General features: G+C 38.0%; 1 pseudogene; it reads left to right on the forward strand.

Moving 5' to 3' along the window:
- Positions 1-3,087: 3,087 nt before the first annotated feature.
- On the forward strand, positions 3,088-21,034 carry LOC149822398 (uncharacterized; annotated as a pseudogene).
- The last annotated feature ends 1,204 nt before the right edge of the window (positions 21,035-22,238 follow it).

Here is a 22,238-nt window from a genome sequence, read left to right on the forward strand (position 1 = left end):
TGTGTTTTTATCTTTCTAACCTTAGTATAGCTTGCGTGCATAGACCAGCACGGTAGATCTAGGTTTTTCTTCATTTTTTATATGTTTGATTGTTTAGTTTTTAATCGTTTTAGCCCCAAAACGTGGAAATCGACTAGATCTTGTTCTAGCCGATTTTTGTTGCTTTTCATTTCTGGTTTTCTGTGTTAGTTTATCAGAGAAAATAGATTTAAAAATATATTTTATGCCCAGGATTGTCATTGGATTTGTTTTAGGGTCTTGTTCGAGTCAACACCCAAGAATCGACGAGATTCATCCTAGTCGATCTTGGTATTGTAGTGTTTATTTGTTCCAGATTTTTTTCTGTAGGTAGAAGTGGTTTTTAGATGTTGTTCAAGCTGTGTCCAGTGAGAGTTAGTTAAAGGTTTAGATTGATTTGGTTCTAGGTATGTCGTGTTGTGAACACCCCAAATTTTTCAAAGTTTTGTAAAAATGACCGTTTTGCCCCTAACCCCATTTTCTGAGAAAATCAAAGCAATTTCAAAGCTAAAGTTCAGATTTTCTTAATTAAATTCCATATTGGTATATTCAAAATTAATCCCGGATCCGAATCCAGTACTTTAAATCCATATTTCTTCAAAATCCGGATCCAAACCCATTTCTGAAGAAATTTTCTCAAAATAACTTTTAAATTCTCAGAAAAAATCCCTTTTTGTAAATATTTTTGCAAAAACACAAAAAAATTAGTTTTAATCTTTGTTTTCTCACAAACTTTAGAATTTTATCCTAAAAATACAAAAAAATGAAAAAATCACGAGGAAAACAAATAAGTTTAAGCTTTTAAAATACAAATTTTGCTAAAAAACTCATTTTGTAAAAACACTTTTCATAAAAATCTTTTTCGAGGGAGCCCCCTCTTCGTAAAATCCTAAAAGCAATAGGGGCCCCTTTCGTAAATTTGTTTCTTAGGGTTTCTTTGGAAAACCTTCGTAAGAAAAAGAGGGGGGGGGGACTCTTTCGCAAAAACCCTCCCTCCAGAAGAACCTCCAGGCTCTTTTCTCCTCTCTCCATCGTCTTCCCCCTCTTCCGCCCATCCTCCTCAAGGCTCTCCTCTGCCCTCCATCACCAACAGACTCACGAACCTTCCTCTCCTTCCTTAAAAGGAGGCACGCAGGGCTCCCTTATCCCATCCGTCATCACCTCTGCACCACCCTTCCCCTTTCTACTTCTTCACGATTACTTTTCCCCTCTCTTCTTCAGGAATCGCGTATCCCCCAGCATCCCTCTTTCATACTTCCTCTTCTTCTTCCTCCTCTGCTCCTTCTTCTTATTCTCTGGGTTTTTCTTTCATCTAACTGGAGGAAGCCGACTAGGAAGCACCCGCAATTACAGGAACTTCAATTTCCGAAGCAACAACTACAGCAGACTGAATAAAGTCGACTGATTCCCAGAAATTACAGGTAAGTAATCCTTCTCCCACTGATTCCTTCAAAATCACTCTTTGCCCTTCATAAAAACCGCCTTGTTTTCCTTAGTTTTTCGTGTTTCTCTCTGTCGTTTTCCTCATTTTTTTTTACAAGGCATAAGGGTAGGATCGACCTGCCTGTAGCAGGAAAGATCCACCCTACGCGACATCAATGGAATCTACTGATTCCCACATTTTTTTTTATTACTTCTTCATTATGTATTTCATCGGTTTTCTCTAGTCTTTTCCTATTTTTCGATTCCTGTTTTATTCCCGATTGCTTTGATTTTTGCTTGATTTTCTTTTATATTTCGCCTTGATTCCCTATTTTGATCCCCATTTCTTTCGCCATCATCCGTGCAGGAGTGTTATTATCGACATTTTTCTTGGTTTTATATTTCAAGTCATATCAGATTTGCTTGAATACCCGAAACTTGCTATCAATGCCAGTAGGTTTGCATTTGCTTGTTTTTTTTTCTCTTCTCTTTTTCCCGTTTGTTCTTGTTCTTTCCTTTCTTTCATCACTTAGATTTAGTTTCCACCACCATATTATGAGTTAGCATAGCGTCACCAATATTTGATCTGTTATTGGTTTCATAACACTCGTTTAACTTCAATAGGCTGAATTGGTACTGTCTGTACGTTGAATCTTATTTTCCTTATCTCTTTATATACTATGTGATGAACAAATCCCTTGGTCGAGCATGGATTCGTTATTGCCTTTTCCAGCTCCTGATTTATTCCAAGCTATGCTTGCGTTCTGTGTTGTTCGTTATTTCATATCCCCTACGTTCATCAATGAAGTTTCATCATTGTGTTATATTAGATCTTGATGCTTTCAGAATTATCGTGGGTATTGATTCTCTGCATTTTAAGGTATTAAGCATTTCTGATATGTTGGTTTCTGCATATTGATCAATCATCCACACCACGTCTGGGAACTGGTAAGAACCTGAGTCTTTGAACTCTGACATAAATTAATTGATCCTTATTTGTTCTTCATATGATGATCATCTAGCTAAGCACAAATCTGATGGTGTTGCAGTAGGTATTTTCTATGTTTACATTTCTCTGCAAGTTCATTGTTCATGATTGTCATAATTTTACATTTTGATCTAACATTCTGTTCATATTTAGTAGAGTTTTAATACATCCTTGGTACTAAAAAAAAATGGACTCGTGTTCAATTTACTTCTAAATGAGATGTTTCTTTCATATTTGATTTTATCATGATTTTAATCCCTGCATATTTTGCATAAATACCTCGTGTTTATCATATCCAGTTCTGTATTAAATTGAATCCCGATGATTCATTCAAGAAACATGATTTTATTATCCTCCTTATTTCGTTGGTGTACCGTTGCTTGCTCTGTAGTTTCAAGTCTGGGCTTCCAAGTGAAGGTACATTGTAACATAGGTCTGTTGGTGTCTAGGCACTGCTTCTACCAATTCTTCTTAATTTAATAAATCTAGACTCACTGCTAACCTGTAGGTATTGGAATACCAAGTTGTTCAATGATGCAGGATTCCAATGATATCAGGTGGCTCATATGGATCTTGGAAAATAAAAATAGTCACTCCTTGATGAATTACCAAGGTCTGGTGATTCGATACCATTGAATAGCCGTTATGATCCAATATCCATGTCTGGCTCCAAGCTGCCAATTAAGAAGGGCAAAGTGTTTTGGTTGGAGCTGATCAATTTAGGCTTGCTGGGTATCCCCTGTGATACCCCAGGTAAGTGTGTTATCACAGATGACGATCTCAATAAATAGTTTATGTGTATAAATTTATTGTGGCTACAGTAACTGTTAAATTGATCCACTCATTTGCCACATACTTGCACTCCCCTATGAATTGCACTATTCATTATAAGCATTGATTGTTTTTAGGGAAATGAATTGACAAGTTAATTTCAGATACATTATTGATATGATTTCCAGTTGCCTTAGTCATTAGTTGTATCATGGAATGACTCTGAGTTGATATCTCACCTGTTGCCACATTCACACACTTTTTCACAGCATCCATATCACATCCACCTTCACCACTACTTTGAGATGTTTGATAAATCAGAGGCTACTTATTTATCTGAGATCCCTCCAAAGGTGTTGACACACGAGCCTTCTCTAAGTTCACCCATGTTTTCCCCTGTTCCTAATCGTCAACCAGTCTACATTCCAAAGAAAGAGCAACACCATCCATATCGCCTCACATTAGTGCCAGGAAGGTTCTTCCTCAATGCTCTGAAGGTTCAGCTACAAAGAGATGGAGAAGCCGTGAAAAGGATGGATAAAATCTCAGAGCAAGGAGAGGATGAGTTTTGCAGAGAGATGGAACTTCTAGGCAGACTACATCATCGTCATCTTGTTGCTTTTAGAGGTTTCTGTGTTGATCAAAATGAGAGGTTCTTGGTGTATGAATATATGCAAAATGGAAGCCTGAAGGATCATCTTCAAAAAAAAAAAAAAACTCCAATAAAGCCGGAAGACAAGAGTCCAGATTGCCATAGATATGGCCAATGCTCTGGAGTACCTTCATTTCTATTTTGATCCTCCTCTCTGTCATAGAGACATAAAGTCTAGCAATATTCTGCTGGATGAGAACTTTATTGCAAAAGATGCAGACTTTGGCCTTGTACATGCTGCAAAGATTGGTGCAGCCAGCTTCGAACCAATAAACACTGATATACGAGAAACTTCAGGTTACATGGATCCTGAATATGTTATGACACAGGAACTTACAGAGAAGAGTGATATATACAGCTATGGTGTGTTGTTGCTGGAATTGGTCACAGCTAGAAAAGCAATACAAGAGAGCAGGAACCTGGTGAAGTGGTCTAGGAAATTTATGACATCAGCATCGAGCCTACCTGAGATGGTTGATCCAGTAATTTCTGATGCATATGACTTTGAACAACTTCAAACTATAGTAAGAGTTGTGAAATGGTGCACTAAAAGAGAAGGAATATCCAAGCCATCAATCAAGCAGGTCTTTAGGTTACTCTAAGAGAATCTAGATCCTGTACGTGGAAGTCTGTTTCATGTTGCAAGAAATGAAGATGGGATGGAAGAAGGCACAAGAGGTAAAGGGAAATTTCAAAGGAACAGTGATGTGATAAGTCAAAATGGTGATGCATGGTACTTACAGTCATCCTCCAGTACATCCAGGTCGTATTGTAGTAGAAGCCTTTTACTTGACACAGGTTCACCTCCATCTCCAACCGGTATATCAGTATGAAAGCATGAGAGATGGACAATTCTCTTCTCTATCTTCCTCTGGAAGTTGTGGCCTCGGCATTGGTCCTGAATTCCAAGAGTTGTTTTCATGGGTTGGGCAATCAACTCAGGCATAGGAAAGAACTAGATTGGATGTTGAAGCACATCTTCATGAGGCATCATCTAATGTTGTTTCATAACTCCAGCAACACAACACGGCTTACTCTCCAGTATCACCTGCACTATCATCCACTTCCATAACACCTTCTTCACCTCTTACATGATTGAAACATCTGTACATTCTGTGTCGGCATCTGTATATTTTATATTTATATACACTTCACTTTATTCTAGCAGCATCTGTATATTCTACATTAGTATATACTTTATTCCATTTACATCTGACAGCATTTGTATATTTTACATTAGTATGTACTTTATTCTATTTGTATCTGGCAACATCTGTATATTCTACATTAGTATATACTTTATTCCATTTACATCTGACAACATCTGTATATTTTACATTAGTATGTACTTTATTCTATTTGTATCTGGCAGCATCTGTGTATTCCACATGGGTACCTTTACTTATCAATGTTTCATTTTTAAAACTCTGTATATCGGCTCCCATATACCAATATTTAGTATCACTAAAATCTCATGGTTGCTGCGTGTTTTATATAGTGCAGGGTCTCTTAGCCAATCCTTTGCAGAAACCGATCTGCTAATTCATTTTGTGGTGCCGTATGCCACCAACTGGTGTCACCAATCTGTTGAAACGGACATTATAAAGTGGAATCTAGATGGGATATTGTTATCGTCGCGAAATTTTTCCCGTCTTCCCTTCCTTGCGGAAAAGAGAGGGAAATGCTTTCGCGATTCAAACTTGACCGGATTTTGGAAATTGTTTTGAAATACTTGCCTCCGTTTTGAAAATTGCGGGAAAATCCATGGGATGGGGCTCGACCTGTCGGTACGAGGTTCGACCGTTCCTACCGCCTTTAACAGGGGTAATCAAACCAAGGACCAAAATTGTGCTTGACTTACTGAAATTATCGAAATCGTGTTCTACCCTAAATGCACAGAGAATTCAGGCATGTGCTATGAGATTTGGTAAAATATAAGTTGGAAAACTATGATGTATGCTTAGAAAATATTTGGAGTTGAAAAGCATTTCTCAGAAAAAAAGATGGAAATCAATCTCTCAGGAAACTCAGATGAAGAAGGTTTGAAATCTCGAGAAAGTTTATAAAGATTTGGAAAATCTTGAAGAAGTGAGAATCTCGAGAAAATCTTGAGAAAATTTATAAGGACTTGGAAAACCATGAAGAAATGAGAATTTCAGGAAAATTTTGAGAAAGTTTATAAAGACTTGGAAAACCATGAAGAAATGAGAATCTCAGGAAAACTAAAGGAATTCTTGAGAAAAGATGAATATTTGAAAAGGAAAACACTTGTCAGGAAAACTCGAACTTTGAGAATTTTCTTAAGAAAATGAGGGAAAATCTATAGGAAAAACTTATTGGAGAAGGAAATTCAGAACTTAGGAAATTGAAATCCTGAAAATATTGTCCTTGAAATCTCTGAAAATCGATTTTGATTCTTGAAAAAGATGAAAATTCCTTTTGAAAATGGATCTTAAGAAAATAACTTTTTAAGGAAAATCACGGGAAAACTTTGATTTGGGAAATCCAATTCCGAATATCATCATAGTTTCTTGAGGAATCGATTTCCATGAAGTGAAAATCTCTTGAGAAAATCATGAGAAAAACAGATGATGCAGATGATTCGAATGAATGGATGCACTTTGAAAAGATTTCTGAAAAATTGGTTGAAAAAATGTGGATTAAGCCAAAGTAAATCCTTCACATATTCTGACTGTGGCCATGAATATGTTCAGAGTTTACTTGAGTTAATTCACAACATTTTGAAAAATTGGAAATATGATGTGCATTTTTAAAATAGCCTAAGAGTGTAGGCTCAATGTAACTGGTAGAAAGATGATGGATCTGGGTCTCGTCCATATTCCGACTAGGGCCATAAATATGGACTCCACCGAGTTCATCAACTCTCTAAGAGTTGGTGCACGTGCCATTCGTGTTCATCCACAGTGAATTTTGAAAATTGAGATATATGCATCATAGAATCAGGATATTGCAGGAATCAAACTACATGAGATGCATCCTAATCTAAGCAGTAAAAGTAAATATTATTCCAAATTGAATTATTACATCACTAAGTAAAATGAAAAGAACAAAATTTTTGCAGATTCCAGCTCCTTCCTTTGAATACCCCTACCAAGCTTAAATGGGATTAGTATAGACCTGTAGGTTTTTCCAGAGTATTCCAATAATATTTGGGAATTATTGGATTTATCCAGATATGAACCTAATCTCATATCTCCTTGCTATAAATATAATTAAAATAATAGGGATGCAAGAAAATACGAAAATAAGAATTTTGACCTTTCGAAATCATGGTGAATTTGACTAAAATACTCCTATAAAATGATGACCTTGAAACAAATATACATATATATATATGTATATATAGATATTTATTCAAGTAGGGGTAAGGATAAATCGGTCATGAGGTCTTATGGAATAGTGTCATGCATGATAAGGTCCGAAAATCATAAGGATTTCTAAAATCAAAACTGATAAAATGCTAATCCATCACCAGAAATCATGAGATTTAAGGGAGCTTCGTTAATGAACAAAGCGACACATTTTCCTTTGATAGATTTAAAATTCAAACAAGCATTGGAAAAGCATAAATTTGAAAATAAAATTTTTAATTCGAGTAGACATGAGTGAGCAACAGAAACATTGGTTTTCCTAAATTGATTGGAAAAGTATAAAAAAAAATCAGGAAATATTAACATCATGCAACGGACATCAAAACAGCTATATTCTCCTTTTCAAGGACCCAGTACTAGACCTACAGATCCAGAGCTAAGGGTAACCCAGATCAATCGATGGCTTCATAAGTTTGTAATAGGCTCTGCAATAGGGTTTATATAAACTGCAGCAAGGGAAAGACACTAACTCATGTGCAGCCATATGCACATGAATCATTGACACAACCATAAGTAATAACACAGCAACCAGCTACTTTAACACACATAAATGTCGTGGGACTTCAGTCGTCTATGCAAAAAAAAAATCAGTTAATGAAGACTCATAAGCACAGCCGAAAGGTTATTTCAACTGTAGACATAGCATCTACCCCTCACAATCCTCATCCATGTCATACCCCTTTCAGGTATATGCATCTAGTGGAACAAAAGCTATTAGGATCCAATCTTCATCTTTTTGTAATAAAATTTTTTTAGCAGTATTCCCACTAAACAGAAATTCACCAAAATCTGATTAATTTAGCAAAAAAAACCCATAAGATTTACCAATTAAACTACTAGCTAATATACTGCAGAGAGATACAAAGCTTTTCCTATAACTCAGATATAATTTAACTATAGAGTCGTTCAGTGAAACATTGATAGCTGCGATGGGAGGCATTCACGATATCCATGGCTGGTAACAACACATCTTTTGAGTGAGGACCAAGCAGTCATACCATCTCACAACAGTGTATGGCTGTGTGTGGGTGCTCTATTGGAAATCATGGACCTAATAAAACCAAAAGGCAGGCCTGTAGTAGTAGGAATATGCAGACAGTGGCCCTCAGCCATACAGACTCATGCCACGATGTTGCTTGGTTCAAGAATGCTAATCATGAGGTCGAATGCCCAATTGATGCAAAGAACCAGGGCGGAAAAAAAATCATCAAAGTTAACCCAAGTATCGTTTGCCATTACTGGAAACTCCACAGTAAGAATACAGTTAAGGCCATGACTTACACAGCCATGTGCATTATCTAGGTCAGTTCATGAACAGGGCTTTGTGCAGCAGGATCACGAATCACTTTATCATCCAAGAACCTTGAAGAAGTTTTGAAATTTCCCGGACCTGACTGACACAGACACACCTATGCAGGCCTTATACATGTACACAATGCCATTGCACGTGAAATCATTTGTGGAAAAACAACCTTTTACAGGTTCTCACTTAGATTTTTTTTTTCTTGTTATGGGAGAAATCAAGAACTTTCAATCTGATGACACTAAGCTAAAAGACTAAAGTACACAAATGAAAAGGGAACTTATGGAATTTAAGCAACAAACAGAGATACAACACATTTAAAATAAAACAAAATAATAATAAAAAAATTCTGATAACAAATAAATAACACAGGAGATATGTTGTTCTTATTAATATAGGGCATTGGAATGAGAGGTTCGGTCCATGAAAAGGACGAACCATCTCATCCAATTAGTCTGATTGTGAAAGCCCCCCCCCCAATTGTCTTCTCTGAACTCGTTTATGATGCTAAAATCTGGGCTTCTAGTGATCCTTCTTGACACTGTCTTTCCCTCCAGCCGATGACAACAAGATATGAATTACTAAACCTGAACAAAGAGATGACAGAATATAAAATCTCATTACCTTGTGGTCTTCTAAGCCAATTGGATCTGTAAATGAAGATCCCAGGAACTGGTTCCTTTCTGCATGGCTGAGGGAAATGAGAAGAAGGCCCTTATTGCGTGTCCACCAAAAGGGGGGTCAGAGCTTAAAGCCGTGAGCCAGAGGAACCACTACTTCCTGGTAGATTGTCACTGCAAGCTGGGCATTCTTATGCTGCTTCTTGTAACTTTGTTGGAGGAAAATGGCAGAAAGAACAGATGAGGGGTCGAAGCAGGGTTGTTTGATGGGCAGAGAGGAAAAGAGGCGATGGGGGAGCTCCAGAGATGAAATAGGATTCAGCGATCTGTGAGGGGCTCACTAAAAAAAGAGGGTCGAATCTCAAGGGGGGGGGGGGGGGGGGGGGGGCAGAGGGATTTTGCCAAAAGGATCTCCGAGAGTTTTTCTCCTGCTAGCCGAGAGGGGAAGCCGTGAAGAGGGGCGCTGAAGAGTTAGGGGAAAATCCAGGTTTTTTTTTTTCGGGTGGCCTAAGCCCCCTCTTTAAAAAAAATGTTCTGCCCTTTCAGCCAAAAGCTCGGGATCCTTCGTGAAAGGTTTTGATAAGCTTTAAAAAAAACTGACTTTTGAAAATTTTCAAAATTGTCGCCATTTGGGAGGGGGCGGCTCCTTTTCTCCAGCAGATATTTGAAACTTATGTAAAAATGGGGTCTTGGGAAGGTTTCACTGTGGCTCTATTTTGGGGCTGAAAAGTAATAAAGATTAAGTATATAAATAAAATAAAAGAAAATGAGTAAAAAAAAATGGATTTTGTTTTGGTGATGCCACCTCAACTGAATTTGAAACTTTGTGAGATAAAAAAATAAAATTTTGCTTTTCTTGGCAAGGAGCCTTAGTGGGGCGCCACCTACATGGGCCCACTAATTATTTTATCAAAATTTAAATAAAAATAAAAGAATTTTATAAATCGGTGCCACTTCTGGGTGGGCACTGTTTTGAACATAAGAGAATTTTTTTTTTTTTTAAGAATTTGAGTATGACACCACCTTGAGGCGGGTCCCACGTCCTTTATTTGAAATAGGAGCCAAAATGGAATTTTTTTTGAAATTTTCATAATAGTAGGTTGGTTTTGGAAAACACTAAGCAAAATTTGGTTTGATTTCAAAACTTAGGAGAAATGGTTCTTGAGGGCGAAATTTTGAAAGAAGTGGAGAAATTCAGAGCTCTTTTGTAAAAGTTTGAAATAAGATTTTATGAATTTTGAATTGTGTCCCCCTTTCTTCAACTGGCAAAATTTTGAAAATCAATGTAAAAAACTATCCATATCGTTTTCTTGGGAAAACTTTTGTAATTCGGAGCCCTGGGGGTAAAATGGGAAGAATTGGTAATTTTGAAAGCCCAGGGTTTTGAAAATCAATTTTGAAAAAGTTTAGAAATCAAACCTGGATTGACAATCTTGCAAATCAGGAGTTCTGGATCTCAAAATGACATGTTGTGCAGTGAAATGATATGAAATGCTCATGCAATGCTATGCAAAAGACATGTCCTACAAAGTTGCCACTCTGAACTTGAATTTGAAAATTCTGATTTTGGTTAAGCATGAGATTTTGAAAACTGGCAATTTGAAGATGTCTCTAAGTCTAAATTGCGAAGTTTTGAGGCTCGAGAATAGAATTTAGGACTTTCTACAAGGTTTAATCTTGGAAAATGACTATTTTGCCCTTTATTGCTTCCGGAGAACTGAAATGTACTGATTGAGGGAGACGTTGAGAAGGTGAATGAAAATTTGGGGTGTTTATAGATGCCCCTCTTTGCTACGAAGCCGGCTTATGGCCGAGCTTAGTGGCAAAGAAAACACACCAAATTTGGGCTATATAAAAATGCCCCAGTTAGAAGGATTGAACTGGGTATGAAGAGATTAAGCTCGAGGAATATGATAGATATGAAATGGAGAATAAAGAGAAAATAGATTTGCTCTGAGAGAGCGAAGTTCAGGTTTTTGCCCTTAACCTGGATGGGACAGAAATACCTCATATAGAACGAAGCTCAGGTTTGAACTCTTGACCTAATTGGGGAATGGAATATCTCATCGAAATGAGACTCAGGTTTATACCCTTATCCTGATCGGGCGAAAAATGGAATACCTCAACAAATGAGGCTCAGTTTATACCCTTATCCTGATCGGGTGGAAAATGGAATACCTCATTAAATGAGGCTCAGGTTTATACCCTTATCCTGATCGGGCGGAAAATGGAATAGTATGATGGAACCTTCAGATATTGCACAATAAATTCGACAAGGGTTTTGCAAAAGGAAGGAAACTGGGGTCCCTAAAGCTTGAAAATGGATTGATTTTGGGCGCCTCATTGCTGAGACTAAATAGCTTTTGAAATTGCTTTTTGCGAGAAATGATTGGTGGTTCGACCTCGAACCAAAATGGGACTGTCTATGGTTGGACAGTGGGGACATAGGAAAGTGTGCAAATCTGAGAGCTCGCTCTCAAAGATGTTAGGGGTACCCCCCCTCAGTAATGACTGTGTTGGGGCAAACTGAATAGGGTCGGGTACATACTCCCGTAGTGCTAAAAGCACGGGCTGCCTAAATGGCATGCAGATTCTGTCCAAGTAATTGTAAGACTGGCAGACCCCTTTAGGAAATTATGCTCACTGTGGAATGACAGTGATGGTACAGCCTTGAGTGACATGTATTTTACTTTGGACCTGATAGAGTCCACGATGGCCTCAGTCACTCATGGGTTTTGGGGTCGTGGTTATCCTTAAGATCTAAGGATTTAACCCAACTACTGCAAGTAGATGATGCATCCGAATATGGGCCTAGTAGGGTTCTCCCAGTTGAAACACACTGCCCTACTATGGATAGGGTCAACAGGCCTCTGGGGTATCTAAAATACATAGAATAATCAACCCACAGAACGTCGCGTTGATGCCCGGACAATAGCTCTACCTGCGTACCAAAGGCGGGAGCGGTTAATTATCAAACAATGCATTAGTTCTAGGTACAACGATGCTTTGAATGTATGAGTGGATGACGTGTTGAGTCAGTCCTGCATAACCTTTGTGAAGGTGTCATGTTCGGTATACTACTGGACCGACTGGGCAAAGACCCGTGTTGTATCCGCACGACTAAGCGAAGCTGGAGGAGTTGTCCTTAGATGCGTGGGATACGGATGTGCCAAGTATGAAGACTTGAGCTAGACATCACTTTGAGACCCAGAAGCGGTCATGGCTAAGTCATGGAGACTTAAGCGGCTATTCAAATCACAGCCTTGAAAAGGCTTGCTCTAAGTCATGAGGACTCGAGCGGATGTTCAACTCATAGCCCTGAGGAGGCTCTTGCGATATACGCTAAGTCTTGGAGGCTTGAGCGTCGTTATTGCGCATTGCGACCCTGAGTGGTCATTACCGTACTTGAGTTGAATGGATGTATGACTGCATGCTTACCAGACCATCAGTGGTTCTGACCCCGTTTTATGGGAATTTCAGGTGTTGGACCTGCGTGACGATATGCGGAGCAAGGCGGCATCGAGTTTCAGGGTTTCTCTAGACAGAGTTGTACTGCTTCCTTTTTATTGAACCTACACTGCTTTTCTAAGCAGTAGTGTTGTAATAAACATGTGGTTTTCGATAAAAGGAACACTTTGGTGGTCAATGAGTTGCTTGGCCACATACGTGCAACGTGCTCGGAGTTTTCTAAAACTGACGACTCATTATCGTCTGATTCCGCTGCTAAAAGCTTTTCTAAATTCCGCTGCAAAGAAAAAAAAAAGAAATTCATGAAAATTTTAACTTAGCTTTGTTTTGGAAATCCGGGGCGTTACATTTTCCCTTTCAGGTTAATGGATAAACCTGAACCACATCCTGCGAGGTTCTTCTTCCTTCAGGATAAGGGATAATCTTAAAGTCTTTTATCATCAATTTCCATCAAATTTCCACCAATTTTTCACCAGAATTTCGTCAGTCTCTATCAATTTTTTTCTTTGTTAATTTTTATCAATTTTATTGATTCTTTATCAATTTTCATCAATTTTATTAATGCTTCATCAATCTTTATCAATCTTTTCTTTTTAAGGGATAATCCTGAAGATCCCGACAATCATTTCCACTTTGATTTCCAAATGTCTTGAAAATACTGGTATCCTTTCCAACTCTCGGTCAGAAAAGCCAGAGCTCGTGCTGGTGCATTTTCAAAATCCAGTGCTCGTACTGGTACGTTTTCAAAATCCAGTGCTTGTACTGTGCAATTTCAAAACCCGGTGCTCGTACTGGTGCATTTTCAAAATCCAGTGCTCGTACTGATATATCTTTCAAAAATCCGACACTCGTACTGGTGTATTTTCAAAATCCAGTGCTCGTACTGGTGCATTTTTAAAATCCAATGCTCGTACTAGTATGCTTTCAAAATCCAGTGCTCATAATAGTACATCTTTCAAAAATTAGTGCTCATACTGGGGCATTTAAAAAAAAAACTAGTATTTGTATTGATGCATCTTCAAAAATCCAGAGTTCGCAACTGGTGCATTTTCAAAAATCCAGTGCTCGTACTGGTACATTTGCAAAAATCCAGCGCCCGTACTGGTATGCCTAGCGCTCGTGCTAGTATCTGGCTGACTGATCAGTTGGCCCCCAAGGTTCAGTCTTCGCACTAACCATTCCTCAAAAATCAAAGCTCTAATTCCAATTTTGACCTTCGGGTCATCCAATTCTCAATTCCAAGCCTTTGGGTTACAACCTTCATCAATCTTTACTCAATTTTCCTTAATTTCTGTAAATCTTTCATCAATTTCTATCCCTTCTCATCAACTCTCCTCAATATTATTCAATCCTCATTTAGGATAAGGGGATAACCCTGAAATCAGACCACATACAATTAACCATGATAGTCTTCTTCATTGCAAGTCAAATAATCCAGTCCTTGCACTGGTCATTCAAAAAAATTTCAATCCCTGTCCTCGCACTCGCGATTTTCAAAAATCAATCTTCTGATTAAAGACTCTCCTTTGAGATTCGAGCTCGACTCAAACTTCCAGTTTTCCTTTGAGATTCTAGTTTCAACTCAAACTTATCAAATTCTCCTTTGAGATTTGAGTTTCGACTCGAACTTCCAATTTTTTTCATTGAGATTCAAGTTTTGACTCAAACTTTTTAGTTTTCCTTTGAGATTCGAGCCATGACTCGAACTTTCCAGCTTTCCTTTGAAGATTTGAGTTTTAACTTGAGTTTTCTTTCCTTCAAAATCTGAACTTTCAAGTTTTCCTTTGAAATTTGAGCCCTGACTCGAACTTTCTAGTTCTTCTTTGAAGATTTGAGTTTTAACTCGAGTTTTCTTTCCTTCAAAATCTGAACTTTCAAGTTTCCCTTTGAGATTCGAGCCCCGACTCGAACCTTCCAGCTTTCCTTTGAAGATTTGAGTTTCGACTCAAATTTTCTTTCCTCAAAATCCAAGTTGGTCTAGTTTTCCTTTGAAGATTTGGGTTTCGACCCGAATTTTTTTTCCTTAAAAACCAAACTTCCTAGTTTTCTTTTAAAAGCTTGAGTTTCGACTCGAATTTTCTAGCTTTCCTTGCAAAATCCGAGTTTTGATTCAGATGTTCTTTCAAAACCAGCTGGATTTTGAAGGTAAGCCCAACACATTCTTAAAGAACATTTTTCTAGCAGTAAGGCAGTGGAAATATCCTGGGCGATAAAAGAAACTACCCAATCCATATCTCCTCAGTCATTTAAGTTGCAAATCAAATATCTGCAAAAGGGATCTCTTAATTGTCGTCAAGATGAAGACGAATATGCGAGCTAGACCCCCGGGGCCAAAGAAGATTTGGATCATCTCTGAGATGAAGGAGTTTGTGACAGATCTTTCCAAGGAAAGTTCAGATCACCATCAAGATGAAGTCGACTGTGATGAACCTCCCGATAAACCCTAACGGATATTTGATTTCTGCTATCATTTAGAGATTTTTGACCAATGAGCCAATATCATCAGTATATTTCCTGAGAAAAAGAAGGATCAGAGCATCTCCAAGATGAAGGAGTTTGTGACGTACCCTTCCCAAAAAAAAAAGAAAAAGTCTGGACATCTCCAAAATCAAGGATGATGTAATAAGCTTCTCCCCGAAACCCAAGAAAGCTCAGTGATAATGCATGAAATGCACATCATGTTAGCGAGTTATTCATGCATTTTATGGTGAATTTAAGGTTTAAAACCCATGTTTAGATGTATTTGGATGTCAAGGGGTTGTGGTTTGAATCTCAGAAAAATCGGAGTTAAAATGAAAGAGTTATGGCTATTTTAGTGTTCAGGCATGGATTTCGAGGTGGATCGAATCCATATCTGACCCAATTAGAATGTTTTGGACCTTGGACCAATCATTAGAGAGCCCAAATCCAACCCACACGCATATCCATACCCAATTACAAAAGATTTGCAGAAAACCCCCCAAAAAGTGGCGCATAGAAAATATATTTTTAATAACACTGTTTTTGCAAAATACCAAAAAGTATAAATATACTTTTTGGCTGAGCCCTAGACGTCTTTGGCATTGGAATTGATGCCCCCATTGTGATTCTCACTCCAGCCCCCTTCCAACCTCTCATCTCACATCATTTGCCTTGAAGATTGGGTTTTGCTTGAAATTCAAGCATTGCTTTATCTCCCGTTTCAACTCTTTTCGTTTCTTTATCTCCCTTGTTGGTATTAACCATTGTTTTGCTGTGTTTTTGCAGGTGTAGCAGAGGTGGAGAACATCTATCTTGCGTGAAAGTGTGAAACACTCCAACAAGATGAGCCGACCCTACCTCCATCCGGTTTTCTAATCCCTCCGATCGTGAATCGGCATCTTTTCCATCTTCGGTGGATCTCCAACGTGTTGCAGCTGTAAAAACCCTGCTCGTGGTGATATTCCAGCATCCTCGAACAATCTGGGACGTCAATCTAGAGCCATTGTCCGCTCTCTTCTTCCCCACAATCGTCGGATCGCCCTGGAGGTAGGTCTTCTTCTTCCTTTTCTTCTAGTTAAAACCCAAATCGTGTGTGCTCGTTTGTCTTGTGTTATTTTCTGTTCGTGTGCTGTGTTTTTATCTTTCTAACCTTAGTATAGCTTGCGTGCATAGATCAGCACGGTAGATCTAGGTTGTTCTTCATTTTTTATATGTTTGATTGTTTAGTTTTTAATCGTTTTAGCCCCAAAACGTGGAAATCGACTAGATCTTGTTCTAGCCGATTTTTGTTGCTTTTCATTTCTGGTTTTCTGTGTTAGTTTAGCAGAGAAAATAGATTTAAAAATATATTTTATGCCCAGGATTGTCATTGGATTTGTTTTAGGGTCTTGTTCGAGTCAACACCCAAGAATCGACGAGATTCATCCTAGTCGATCTTGGTATTGTAGTGTTTATTTGTTCCAGATTTTTTTCTGTAGGTAGAAGTGGTTTTTAGATGTTGTTCAAGCTGTGTCCAGTGAGAGTTAGTTGGTTTAGATTGATTTGGTTCTAGGTATGTCGTGTTGTGAACACCCCAAATTTTTCAAAGTTTTGTAAAAATGACCGTTTTGCCCCTAACCCATTTTCTGAGAAAATCAAAGCAATTTCAAAGCTAAACTTCAGATTTTCTTAATTAAATTCCATATTGGTATATTCAAAATTAATCCCGGATCCGAATCCAATACTTTAAATCCATATTTCTTCAAAATCCGGATCCAAACCCATTTCTGAAGAAATTTTCTCAAAATAACTTTTAAATTCTCAGAAAAAATCCCTTTTTGTAAATCTTTTTGTAAATATTTTTGCAAAAACACAAAAAAATTAGTTTTAATCTTTGTTTTCTCACAAACTTTAGAATTTTATCCTAAAAATACAAAAAAATGAAAAAATCACGAGGAAAACAAATAAGTTTAAGCTTTTAAAATACAATTTTTGCTAAAAACCTCATTTTTTAAAAACACTTTTCATAAAAATCTTTTTCGAGGGAGCCCCCTCTTCGTAAAATCCTAAAAGCAATAGGGGCCCCTTTCGTAAATTTGTTTCTTAGGGTTTCTTTGGAAAACCTTCGTAAGAAAAAGAGGTGGGGGGGGGCCTCTTTCGCAAAAACCCTCCCTCCAGAAGAACCTCCAGGCTCTCTTCTCCTCTCTCCATCGTCTTCCCCCTCTTCCGCCCATCCTCCTCAAGGCTCTCCTCTGCCCTCCATCACCAACAGACTCACGAACCTTCCTCTCCTTCCTTAAAAGGAGGCACGCAGGGCTCCCTTATCCCATCCGTCATCACCTCTGCACCACCCTTCCCCTTTCTACTTCTTCACGATTACTTTTCCCCTCTCTTCTTCAGGAATCGCGTATCCCCCAGCATCCCTCTTTCATACTTCCTCTTCTTCTTCCTCCTCTGCTCCTTCTTCTTATTCTCTGGGTTTTTCTTTCATCTAACTGGAGGAAGCCGACTAGGAAGCACCCGCAATTACAGGAACTTCAATTTCTGAAGCAACAACTACAGCAGACTGAATAAAGTCGACTGATTCCCAGAAATTACAGGTAAGTAATCCTTCTCCCACTGATTCCTTCAAAATCACTCTTTGCCCTTCATAAAAACCGCCTTGTTTTCCTTAGTTTTTCGTGTTTCTCTCTGTCGTTTTCCTCATTTTTTTTTTACAAGGCATAAGGGTAGGATCGACCTGCCTGTAGCAGGAAAGATCCACCCTACGCGACATCAATGGAATCTACTAATTCCCACATTTTTTTTTATTACTTCTTCATTATGTATTTCATCGGTTTTCTCTAGTCTGTTCCTATTTTTCGATTCCTGTTTTATTCCCGGTTGCTTTGATTTTTGCTTGATTTTCTTTTATATTTCGCCTTGATTCCCTATTTTGATCCCCATTTCTTTCGCCATCATCCGTGCAGGAGTGTTATTATCGACATTTTTCTTGGTTTTATATTTCAAGTCATATCAGATTTGCTTGAATACCCGAAACTTGCTATCAATGCCAGTAGGTTTGCATTTGCTTGTTTTTTTTTCTCTTCTCTTTTTCCCGGTTGTTCTTGTTCTTTCCTTTCTTTCATCACTTAGATTTAGTTTCCACCACCATATTATGAGTTAGCATAGCGTCACCAATATTTGATCTGTTATTGGTTTCATAACACTCGTTTAACTTCAATAGGCTGAATTGGTACTGTCTGTACGTTGAATCTTATTTTCCTTATCTCTTTATATACTATGTGATGAACAAATCCCTTGGTCGAGCATGGATTCGTTATTGCCTTTTCCAGCTCCTGATTTATTCCAAGCTATGCTTGCGTTCTGTGTTGTTCGTTATTTCATATCCCCTACGTTCATCAATGAAGTTTCATCATTGTGTTATATTAGATCTTGATGCTTTCAGAGTTATCGTGGGTATTGATTCTCTGCATTTTAAGGTATTAAGCATTTCTGATATGTTGGTTTCTGCATATTGATCAATCATCCACACCACGTCTGGGAAATGGTAAGAACCTGAGTCTTTGAACTCTGACATAAATTAATTGATCCTTATTTGTTCTTCATATGATGATCATCTAGCTAAGCACAAATCTGATGGTGTTGCAGTAGGTATTTTCTATGTTTACATTTCTCTGCAAGTTCATTGTTCATGATTGTCATAATTTTACATTATGATCTAACATTCTGTTCATATTTAGTAGAGTTTTAATACATCCTTGGTACTAAAAAAAAATGGACTCGTGTTCAATTTACTTCTAAATGAGATGTTTCTTTCATATTTGATTTTATCATGATTTTAATCCCTGCATATTTTGCATAAATACCTCGTGTTTATCATATCCAGTTCTGTATTAAATTGAATCCCGATGATTCATTCAAGAAACATGATTTTATTATCCTCCTTATTTCGTTGGTGTACCGTTGCTTGCTCTGTAGTTTCAAGTCTGGGCTTCCAAGTGAAGGTACATTGTAACATAGGTCTGTTGGTGTCTAGGCACTGCTTCTACCAATTCTTCTTAATTTAATAAATCTAGACTCACTGCTAACCTGTAGGTATTGGAATACCAAGTTGTTCAATGATGCAGGATTCCAATGATATCAGGTGGCTCATATGGATCTTGGAAAATAAAAATAGTCACTCCTTGATGAATTACCAAGGTCTGGTGATTCGATACCATTGAATAGCCGTTATGATCCAATATCCATGTCTGGCTCCAAGCTGCCAATTAAGAAGGGCAAAGTGTTTTGGTTGGAGCTGATCAATTTAGGCTTGCTGGGTATCCCCTGTGATACCCCAGGTAAGTGTGTTATCACAGATGACGATCTCAATAAATAGTTTATGTGTATAAATTTATTGTGGCTACAGTAACTGTTAAATTGATCCACTCATTTGCCACATACTTGCACTCCCCTATGAATTGCACTATTCATTATAAGCATTGATTGTTTTTAGGGAAATGAATTGACAAGTTAATTTCAGATACATTATTGATATGATTTCCAGTTGCCTTAGTCATTAGTTGTATCATGGAATGACTCTGAGTTGATATCTCACCTGTTGCCACATTCACACACTTTTTCACAGCATCCATATCACATCCACCTTCACCACTACTTTGAGATGTTTGATAAATCAGAGGCTACTTATTTATCTGAGATCCCTCCAAAGGTGTTGACACACGAGCCTTCTCTAAGTTCACCCATGTTTTCCCCTGTTTCTAATCGTCAACCAGTCTAAATTCCAAAGAAAGAGCAACACCATCCATATCGCCTCACATTAGTGCCAGGAAGGTTCTTCCTCAATGCTCTGAAGGTTCAGCTACAAAGAGATGGAGAAGCCGTGAAAAGGATGGATAAAATCTCAGAGCAAGGAGAGGATGAGTTTTGCAGAGAGATGGAACTTCTAGGCAGACTACATCATCGTCATCTTGTTGCTTTTAGAGGTTTCTGTGTTGATCAAAATGAGAGGTTCTTGGTGTATGAATATATGCAAAATGGAAGCCTGAAGGATCATCTTCAAAAAAAAAAAAAAACTCCAATAAAGCCGGAAGACAAGAGTCCAGATTGCCATAGATATGGCCAATGCTCTGGAGTACCTTCATTTCTATTTTGATCCTCCTCTCTGTCATAGAGACATAAAGTCTAGCAATATTCTGCTGGATGAGAACTTTATTGCAAAAGATGCAGACTTTGGCCTTGTACATGCTGCAAAGATTGGTGCAGCCAGCTTCGAACCAATAAACACTGATATACGAGAAACTTCAGGTTACATGGATCCTGAATATGTTATGACACAGGAACTTACAGAGAAGAGTGATATATACAGCTATGGTGTGTTGTTGCTGGAATTGGTCACAGCTAGGAAAGCAATACAAGAGAGCAGGAACCTGGTGAAGTGGTCTAGGAAATTTATGACATCAGCATCGAGCCTACCTGAGATGGTTGATCCAGTAATTTCTGATGCATATGACTTTGAACAACTTCAAACTATAGTAAGAGTTGTGAAATGGTGCACTAAAAGAGAAGGAATATCCAGGCCATCAATCAAGCAGGTCTTTAGGTTACTCTAAGAGAATCTAGATCCTGTACGTGGAAGTCTGTTTCATGTTGCAAGAAATGAAGATGGGATGGAAGAAGGCACAAGAGGTAAAGGGAAATTTCAAAGGAACAGTGATGTGATAAGTCAAAATGGTGATGCATGGTACTTACAGTCATCCTCCAGTACATCCAGGTCGTATTGTAGTAGAAGCCTTTTACTTGACACAGGTTCACCTCCATCTCCAACCGGTATATCAGTATGAAAGCATGAGAGATGGACAATTCTCTTCTCTATCTTCCTCTGGAAGCTATGGCCTCGGCATTGGTCCTGAATTCCAAGAGTTGTTTTCATGGGTTGGGCAATCAACTCAGGCATAGGAAAGAACTAGATTGGATGTTGAAGCACATCTTCATGAGGCATCATCTAATGTTGTTTCATAACTCCAGCAACACAACACGGCTTACTCTCCAGTATCACCTGCACTATCATCCACTTCCATAACACCTTCTTCACCTCTTACATGATTGAAACATCTGTACATTCTGTGTCGGCATCTGTATATTTTATATTTATATACACTTCACTTTATTCTAGCAGCATCTGTATATTCTACATTAGTATATACTTTATTCCATTTACATCTGACAGCATTTGTATATTTTACATTAGTATGTACTTTATTCTATTTGTATCTGGCAACATCTGTATATTCTACATTAGTATATACATTATTCCATTTACATCTGACAACATCTGTATATTTTACATTAGTATGTACTTTATTCTATTTGTATCTGGCAGCATCTGTGTATTCCACATGGGTACCTTTACTTATCAATGTTTCATTTTTAAAACTCTGTATATCGGCTCCCATATACCAATATTTAGTATCACTAAAATCTCATGGTTGCTGCGTGTTTTATATAGTGCAGGGTCTCTTAGCCAATCCTTTGCAGAAACCGATCTGCTAATTCATTTTGTGGTGCCGTATGCCACCAACTGGTGTCACCAATCTGTTGAAACGGACATTATAAAGTGGAATCTAGATGGGATATTGTTATCGTCGCGAAATTTTTCCCGTCTTCCCTTCCTTGCGGAAAAGAGAGGGAAATGCTTTCGCGATTCAAACTTGACCGGATTTTGGAAATTGTTTTGAAATACTTGCCTCCGTTTTGAAAATTGCGGGAAAATCCATGGGATGGGGCTCGACCTGTCGGTACGAGGTTCGACCGTTCCTACCGCCTTTAACAGGGGTAATCAAACAAAGGACCAAAATTGTGCTTGACTTACTGAAATTATCGAAATCGTGTTCTACCCTAAATGCACAGAGAATTCAGGCATGTGCTATGAGATTTGGTAAAATATAAGTTGGAAAACTATGATGTATGCTTAGAAAATATTTGGAGTTGAAAAGCATTTCTCAGAAAAAAAGATGGAAATCAATCTCTCAGGAAACTCAGATGAAGAAGGTTTGAAATCTCGATAAAGTTTATAAAGATTTGGAAAATCTTGAAGAAGTGAGAATCTCGAGAAAATCTTGAGAAAATTTATAAGGACTTGGAAAACCATGAAGAAATGAGA

This window comes from Nuphar pumila, chromosome 11 (genome assembly GCF_984573655.1).
Source record: "Nuphar pumila chromosome 11, dmNupPumi1.hap1.1, whole genome shotgun sequence".
Classification (NCBI taxonomy): Eukaryota; Viridiplantae; Streptophyta; class Magnoliopsida; order Nymphaeales; family Nymphaeaceae; genus Nuphar; species Nuphar pumila.